The sequence below is a fragment of the Vicugna pacos genome, chromosome 10 (assembly GCF_048564905.1).
Source record: "Vicugna pacos chromosome 10, VicPac4, whole genome shotgun sequence".
NCBI classification, from domain to species: Eukaryota; Metazoa; Chordata; class Mammalia; order Artiodactyla; family Camelidae; genus Vicugna; species Vicugna pacos.
In genome coordinates, this window is record NC_132996.1 from 4,113,824 (window position 1) to 4,123,522 (window position 9,699).

The window sequence follows — 9,699 nt, forward strand, 5'->3', positions numbered from 1 at the left end:
GAAAGAAAAATTTAAAGGAAAAGTGTTATTACACTTGCTATTTACTTAGTAATACATATGAATTTAGCATTAGGGGCGTGTAATCAATGCAAGTTGTTTGCTTGAGTTAAATTGATTTAACTCATAGTCCAGTGAGACATGATATGATTTCATATTAAATGTAGGCATATCTATAAGAAAAATAGTTAACTCTTTTTTTTAAATCTGTATGCTATTTTATTTCCGTTAGACAAGTATTATCTATATAAAATTTTGGTCCAGTTCCTCCTTTATCTCTACCATTCAAACTTAAACACTTAAATTTTGTTGAAGTAAAAGCAGAATCATATGTCTAACATGAGAACTAAATATTTCACATCATTAAATAGGGTTTAATTGAATTAGGTGTGCTCTTTATTATTTCTCAGGAATAGTGACTCATCTCTCCTACATGTTATTTCCCTTTATTTTTATTTACCTGAGTAACTACGCACTGCGTGTCTCTCTTCCCACAGCCAGTGACACCAGTGTTACAATACATGCGTATGACATAACAAAGTAACTAGGTTCACCATTAATCTTCAATCCACGTCAGTCCCCCTTGTTATATGGTACTTCCATAATAACTTGAGAAATGCCAACCAACCTTACACTTCCCAACATCAATTATGAAAATTAAGACATTAATTGAAAACCGTTATTAAAATTCCAGAGCAAGTAACACGGAGCCCACTTAGAGTGATGCCCTCATGAGAGGTCCTTGGACAGCTCCTTCTTCTATTTCAACACGGCCTTCTTTGGGCAAAGCAGCACCCTGGGAGGCAGCTCAGACAGGAAAACCACTCTTGAAGGACTCTCTGTAGATGTCACTGACAGCGCTGAGGTCACTTATGGCAGCCAGCAAAACAGCTGTTTTCACCACGTTCGTGAAGTCCCAGCTTGCAGCCTGCGGAATTTCACCCACGTTTGAAAGAGCCTGTTTAGCTCCTTCTGCCGCCCCTCCTGTCACGAGCTGTCCACTCGCAGGGTCCATGCCTAGCTGCCCTGAAATGTAAATGGTCCTGTCGACTCACACAGCCTGACCGTAGGGACCGATGGCCGCTGGGGCCCTGGCGGTGCCGATCACCTTCCTGATCAAGGGCGACATGGCTAATCTTTTCCTCTTGCTGCCCCTGGGGACAACTCACTTAACTCTTATTTCAAGTCATTTATATATTTTGGTGAGCAGAGATAACATAAAATAATGAATAAACAAAGTAAAGAAAACCAACAGAGTAAATTTTAAAAGTGCTTCATGAAGGCTATAAATATAATCAGATGAAAAATATAAAGAACTCAGAATATGTCAATTAGTAGCAAATATATAACATAAAGAACAATGTCACTGGGTCAAAATTAATTAATTTATGTGATAAATTCATTCAGCATTCAATATGAGCGAGGCGTTATGTTAGATTCTTTGAAGAATGCAAAAATGAGTGTCATAGTCCGTGTTCTCGAAGTTTCCACTGAATTAGGTATATAAGGCAGATATATGTAATTGTAACATATGGAGCGTGTAATAATATGCGGGATTAACAAAGACCCATAGGGTTTTAGAAAAGAAATGAATGGTTTCCAGAGAGATAAGGACAAGTTTTATGAAGGTAGTAGCCCTGGAGCAGGGTCTTAGAGAGCTAACAATTTCATACATTTCACAGATATTTCTGGAATATCAGTTTTGTGTCAGATGGATAAAACCAAGTTTTTGTAATCTCTAAGCACATTACGTATCAGGAAAAGATTAAGCAAATTGCCCCACGTCACTGAGCTCCTAAAGGGCAGAGAAAAGATTTGAGTCCATTTAGCCTTGACTCAGAACTCCCGCTTTTAATTATCCCTAATGAAAGCTATGCCTACAGTTGAGAGACAGTACTTGGGAATACGGAAGAAAGAGCATCCATTATTCCTACAAGGGGTGAAAAAAGAATTGCCCAAGAGACTATTTGAATTATAATCTTGAATAAAAAAGTAAAATATAAAATTAGAAATATGAAAACATAACAACAACAATATATAGGGATAATCTGTTAGAATTTAGAAGTGGATATTATCAGGAAATACAGAAATGTTATGTAATTTCCCCTTTTTTTTTTTGCATCAGAGCCAAATCAGGAGGGGAAAAAATTTTACCAATTATATTTTTTGTTTAACATGAAAATAGCTTGGTTGTGGAATTGGAGAAAATTGTTCTACTTGTTATTTAAATTACAATTATATTAAAAACAAGAATGTCAGTGGAAAAATTGGTACAATACACATTAACATTCAAGAATATTCTTTAAATGGATATTGACTGTCAACTTTCTACTTTTGAACCTGGAAATATATTTTCTGACTGCATCATCTGATGAACTGATCTCATGTAGTTTCTGTTCCAGTTGTATAGAAACAAGATTGTGGGTTCTGTCCAGCCGAAGTCCCACCAGGACATAATGAATTACTCGACACTCTGTGGAAAATCAGGAGAGTGAGAAGGAATCCGGGACCAACTCCACGAGCCTCTCAAATGCTCCCACATTTATTGTGTATAATCAGAGGAAAAATCACCAACAGTTGAGTCATGGTATGTAGGAGCTTAAGGAAAGACAGGATCAGGTAGAGATTATAGAGTCCACAATGAGTACAAAGGCTTAACTGGTCTTCAGGACGGACATGAGGAGAGGGGAACAAGGTACACTCTTCAGACAGAAGATGTTAATTACAAAGCAGACCACCAGACCAGCCAGTCCGTAGTCTTGGGGGTTACAGACTATCTAAGCAGCAGGAAGCATGCCCAGCGTTTATAGCTGAGGGCGTGGGTCGTCGCTTTGCAATGAACAGAGTAAACCCTGAACTATGGACCTATGCTTATGATAAACAAGCCGTGTCCTGAGTTTATAGCAATGGATACACGATGGCTTTGCCATTGGAAGCAGCCCTTAACTAAAACCCCAACTATGCAAGCAAGGCATTGTCTCTGCTTTTTACAGCAAGGAGGCAGGAGTGCAGATGCAGAGGCACATGCTAGCAAAGCACATTTGTTCTTCCTAAAGGTCACACGTGGCTGGCGTCTGTTACAACTTATTAACCCAATCATGGGCTCCCACACAAGATCAGTGGATCATCAAGAGAGAATTCTGAGGGTAAACAATACAGAAGAAACCAGCAGAGGTGGAGGACCCAAAAACAAAGAATGAGAACCAATATATCAAAGGTACAAACTACCCCAGGATCATATTTACAGAAAGGGCAATGAACAGTGTAAACTACTGCACAGTTTAGTGGGTGGGGAACAGAAAGATACATGACTTGGAGTTTGGGTGATTACTGATAGATTTGGTGAAAGCATTTTGGTAAGAAGGCAAAGTTAGATCAATTTTTCTGTTATCTACTACCACATAACAAACTACCCAAAATTCAGAAACTTAAACATTTATTTTTCTCATGATCTTATGGGTCAGGAATTCAGGATGGATTCAACTGGGTAGCTGTCTTGTCCACCCACAGGGCGTCAGCTGGAGTGCCTGGGTCAGGGTGGTCCTCTTGTAAGATGATCTCTTCACTCATGAAGGAAGCTCAAGATTTGTTTAATTCCATGGGCCGCAGTTATTCTCAGTAGTGGAGAAACATAGTGAGACTTTTATCTTGTCTTACTTGATTTTTTTTTCCTGGTTGACAGATTATTCACCTGAGTTAATAAAAATAGTAGGAAAAGACTAGAAGTGGGGGGCCAATTAGGCAGCCAGTTGGGGTAATCCACTTGAGGAGGTGGCTTTGAATGAATATTTAAGCTACTGAAATAGGGAATAAGGAAGAGACTCAAAGGCTAATTTGGATGTAGAGAATAGTGGAGTCAATAAGTAAGGGAAGGTCACAGGAACGATCAATGACATCTTTCTGGCTCTAGGCAACATTAAGAGGTGGTTATATATTTTCCTCAGTGATCTACTAGAAAGATACTTAAGAAGGTTTTCAAAACAACATTGTTTAGTTTTACATAATCTCCATAGTAATTACTGAATGTCTACATCCTCCAGGAGACAGAGCTTGCCTCTAAAACACTGAGGGCCAGAAGAGGGTCACAGTTGAGATATGGTTGGATGGGCTTTGCAGGGAGAAGGACCAAAGTCTCTCCAAGGTAGAGAAGGCAAGTCCTCTCTTCAGGTCCTTCTTTAGTTCTACTGACTCTCTTCCCTGGGGATGGAAGGGAAGTTGGGTAAGAGTAGAAGACTCTGTGGAAACAGGGCACAGACCATGTGACTTCATAAAGTCCCTTATCACCACTCTTTATTTGTATCATTTAGTTTCTTCTTAGCATCTGCTGTTACACGTACTTTTTCTAAAATTAGCAAAGAAATATATAGGAAAAACTCATAAAAATAAAGGTGAAGGCACACAATAGATCTCTATCAAGTAAATTCTTGCTCAAGACACTCTCTTATGCATAATATAAATATTTAATTACAGGATTTACATAATCATGTGTCAGTTTTTATTTCACCCATTAGTTGATTTACAATTATATGTACTTTATGGTCTTCTACATTTCAACTGATGTCAACATTACTGATCAATATAAAATTATAAAACCTCAGGCTTCTGTAGGATTTATAAAAGTTTATATATCCATATATAAATATATAATATAAATATATTAATATAATATTATCTGTAATTATATAATACATAATGAAATACATCATAAAAGATAATATATTAATAATTCAGTAACATTACTATCTCAATATTATACATAATACTGATAATATAGATTATAATATAATAGTATTATAACTTAATTTCATTCATTATACATAATACTACATTATTATATTATTACTAGGAGTAATATATAATACATATTATATATTAATATAACAAGATATACATTAATGTAAATATTATATATAACATATATATGTATAGGGGTGTGTGTGTGTGTAGCTAGATAGTTTTTTATCTTGCCAATGGCTAGTGTGGTGCTTGACACGTAGTGGATACTCAAAACATTCTGTTGAGTGAATAAGTGAATGAATGGCTGTTCAGATGACTTTGATTTCTCTGTGGCTTCTGAGAAAGATACAGTTCATTCTGTATGTTAACATGGATATCAATTTTACAGCCCTATGTATAGCCCTCATCTATCAATGCAGAGAATGGAATCGAGACAAGTGTGTAAAGGTTAGAGAGGTCCCAGGATTCCCTACTTACCTTTGCCACCTCCTATGGCTAAATTACCACCTATCCCACAACATATCTTTAACTTCTACTTTAAAACTGGAGTTCCTCAGGGTAATAAGCCTCCAGGTCAGTTGCCTAATTTATAAAAATTCGTTGTTGTTGTCTTTTTCAACTTGCTTTAAAATGACATCCGTTGTTTCGGGGTCAGAGGATGCTGATGGAGGCTCCCCTTGAGATTATGACAATGTAACCGTCCTGCAATTCTGTCCCCTTGACTTCAGTGGTTTTCAAAAGCACAGATGGTAAAAGTATTCTAACCCTTTCAAGAAGTGGGGCAATAGTTTCTCCAAACCCTGTCATCAAATGCAATGCCACCTCCTTCTGTCTCACTGATTCAGCCATGCTTCCAGCTTCTGCCCAGGGACCCCAAAATAGCATGCATTAGCGGTGTCACAGTCTTTGCAACACTCTTGAGCCCATAAAACTTCTAACAACAGCCTTCACACTGAGCAAGCTGGAATTGCAGGATGGAACCGGAAATGACCTTTCTTCTTCTCTCCCACAGATGATTAAAACCTACTCTGTAAGGCTAAGGCAGGTATCTTGGTTCCTCTGGGATCTTTTGGACATTAAAAAGTCCTCCAGGCACATCATGATCTAATAATAGTCTCATTTTAATTATTGAAATATCCAGTTTTGTGTAGTACCTATGATTTCTTTGGATACCTTATCACTAAGGATCTCTCATCTTTCCTTGAAATAATCATTTTAATTTAAGTTTACTTAAAATGCTTGTCACCTACTCAGTCAATTAGGGTTTCTCATTCATCCGCTGGGCCCAGCCTGAGACTCTTCTGTGATTCTTTTAACTGAGTGACCCTCTCCACTCATGGTAACATCTTTCCTGGAAACATGTGTTCTCTGCTTCAATCAGTGTTGATTATTATGTAGACCTGTTATGTAACTGTCAATTTTGACTTTACCAACATTACAGAAATTCCTTTTGCCTCTCTCTTTTGCAAGATCCCTTGCTTTCTGCAGCACAGGAAGTTTACATCAGCCTTCTTTAAATCCTTTACTTCAAAGTATTTGCAGACCATCCCTTTTTGAATACGTATTCATTTTGTTCTACACCAGATTGTGAATCAGGCAATTCAAAAAAACTGGCAGCAATATTATTATATCTGCTACCTGGCTATTTGGCTTTTGAAAAGTTTGCTATGAGGTTGTGTGTGGATATGCACATGCATGTGTGTGTTTATGTATGTGTGTGTGTGTGTGTGTGTGTGTTGGCTGGAGTGAATTTTGTGTGAGTGATTATATTCTGGAAGTTTTTATGGTCTTCTTTTTAGCTCTGCATTATATTCTGAAACTTTCTTATCATGTGACTTGCTGTAGATCATTTTTCACTTACTGTGCTAGACACTTAGTAGCCCTTTCAATGTAGAAACTCATCTTCTGGAAAATTGTCTTTTTTTGTCTTTTAAAAATTTTCCCCCAAGAGTTTCTTCTTTCTTTCTCTTTCTGGCCTGCTCTTGGGCAGATATAAAATCCCCTAGACTGATACTCTAATTTCTTATTTTCTCTCTGATTTCCATCTCTTTGTTTACTTTATAAAACAGAGCTTTGTATCTCAAAGTGTGTTTGAGATCGGCAGCATCAATGTCATCGGCAAGCCTGTTAGAAGTGCATCATCTCAGGTCCAGCCCCTGAGATACTAAATCATAATTTGCATTTGGTCAAATTTTCTAAGTGATTTATATGTGCAGTAAAATTTGAGAAATTCTCTAGGGTGGTGAGGCCATGCTTCAATCATTACGTTCAATTTTAAATTTTCTGCTGTCATAGTTTTTAGTTCCCTGTTTTTGTTTTTGTTCTCTGGATATTCCTTTTTATAAATAGCATTCTTTCCTGGTTTTATGAATAAGATATTTTATTTTATCTCTCTGGTGATATAATTATACATTTTGAAAGTTTCCCCCTCTACTCCGTGTGGTCACTGTTTCCTTAAAATTTTTTAGTCTGTTTATTTGTTTTTGTCTCTACCATTCATGTTAGGGCTGTTTTTCAAATATCTGGTAATTTTGACGTCATTTTTAAAGTGAGACAGTAGAACGCTAAGTGGCAGGTTTTGAGTTGGGTAAAATGGAGAGGAGGTGAATATCTGTCCTGGTCACATCAATATGAAATATGCAAAGTTGTTTTATTTCCCTCTTACATCACCAGTCAATTTCTACCAGGCTCATAATCTTGAATATTGTCAGTATTCTGGTGAATTTCAGGCAGACAGCTGAGGGGCAATCAGTCAGAATACTGATTATATTTAAGCCTCTTTGTATTCAGTAAGACTAAATACCCATCTTCAGTCAGCTTAATGTCCCTGAGCTCAAAGTCTACTGCATCAACACATACAGAGACTAAATCTCCCATCTGTTGTCACAGAGGAAGGGTGGGGAAGGAAAGCTCTGCTGGCTGGCATGTGGATCTGGCAGTTTAAGTGCCCCACGTACCAACTTCCCTCTGTTTAGCATCACCCAGCATCCTCACCTTTGGCTGTACCAACTGTCAGTTCCCCAAACTTTCTGAAGTTTTGGGAGCACAGGGCAGCTTCCTTCTTAGTTTCACTGCTGTGCATATTTAATTTTCAGCTCTTTTAACTCTAATAAAGCAGTTGCTACTCAGGTCTCAGCTTTCCAAATTCAAAACTTGTGCAGATGGGGCTTGTCTCTGGCTTCTTCTCTCCTGCCATTTTGTCCTTGTGAATTTATCCTTTCTATTTACTATCACTTTACATTTCAGTTGAGGGGAAAAAATGTGATGGGATAGGTTTTTAAAGATTGTGTGTTCTATGGTTCCTGTTAACTAAAAGGTCTATGTTCTTTCCTTTTATCTCTATAGCATTCCAGTCCCCACTTATTATATTGCAGTGAGCAAGAAGGGAAATTCAGAAAGATAACATGTTTGGCCAAGTTCAAAAAGCTACTAAAGACGATAAATTTGAATCTGCATTTTCTCAGTTCAAGTCCTCTGGTCTTTCTACTATTTTCTGTATCGGGCTGGGTCAGCAAACTCCAGCCCATAAGGCAAACCTGGCCCTCTCTGTGTGTTTTTTAAATAAAGTTTTATAGAAACACTGTCAATAAATTTGTTCAAGCATTGTCTGCAATTACTTCCACAATGCAGTTGAGTATTGTCCAGAGACTGAAAAGCCTAAAATATTTACTGTCCAGACTTTTATGGCCAATCCCTGCTCTAAATCCTTCCATGGATACTTCAGCCAATCACCCTGGCCCCTGGCACCGTCAGCAGTCTTACACTCAGTTCCACCTCTGGGAAATGTCCATTTCCTTCTCACTGGACTGTGCCCAGCTTTTGAAAGTTGTGTGTGTGTTTGTGTGTGTGTGTGTGTGTGTGTGTGTGTGTGTGTAGCCAACTCCTGAAGTAATTACATAAGATAAATAAATTCTGGTTTTATTTACTTATTTCCCAAATTACCCAGAGGATTTTTTTCCACTTTAAATCTCATTTTGGTTTATAAAAATATTTATAACAGTCTAATTACCTGGTAGATTTTTGGAAAAGGACATTTGGACAATTTCTTCACCCTTTTGGTCCAAAATGGTTGATGACTTCAAAACGTCACCATAAGTTACATGAACACCTCTAGATTTGGTCAAATAACATCATCATGTCCTTGTTAAACAAATAGAAGCACCTGTCACATCTGTTTCTTATTGAATCCTAAGTAAGATTTGTCTTGTCAAGCTTGGAAATTCAAGCAAATTCTTAGACTACCTCATTCATTTGATAATTCATAAAGATATGTATCTTTTCCTATCTCTGAACCCATACAATAAATAAATCAAGAAAGGAAATCTGTTGGCACAAATAGGCAATTCTCCAGCATGAATCTAGCTACTTTACTATTTTTATTATGTTGTTAATTTGTGTCTTATTCGAAGAGCTGTTTTTAATTTAAGGCATGGCTGTGATAAAGACTTCATGTATATAACTCAAACCACAAGAATCATCATTTCCAGTATGATGGAATTTACTGTTGTGTCATCAAAGACACGTTCTTTGGAGATTAGCTACTATATAATATAACCTCATATTCCAAAAAAAAAAAAAAAAAAGGAAAGAAAAGAACAAAACAAGCCAGGAATGTAGAAGTATAATTCAAAGTGAAAAAAACAACCAAAATGCATTGAAATAATTCTGTTTGACAAAATACCACCAGAAAGACATTCAAACAGATTCAGAAAGAACAGGAAAATAGTATTATATATAACATTATACAAAATCATCTGAACTGAACATCAAAGGATCTGATTTCAACTTTTGTCTCTGCACTAACTTGCTCTATGACATTTGCTTATTATATGCATCAGCTTTATCATAAAAATCTAAAATACAAATACAAAATTAGGAAATGGGTTAGGCAATTTCATTTTTAGAGTTTAAAAGTACTTCTAACACTCTTACATTTTAAATCGTTTTATGCAATTCACTGACAAT

The 9,699-nt window shown here is 36.8% G+C and overlaps 1 pseudogene; it reads right to left on the minus strand.

Annotated features, from left to right (window-relative positions):
- Positions 1–712: 712 nt before the first annotated feature.
- LOC102539872 (2-iminobutanoate/2-iminopropanoate deaminase pseudogene) lies at positions 713–1,126 on the minus strand (annotated as a pseudogene).
- Positions 1,127–9,699: the final 8,573 nt, after the last annotated feature.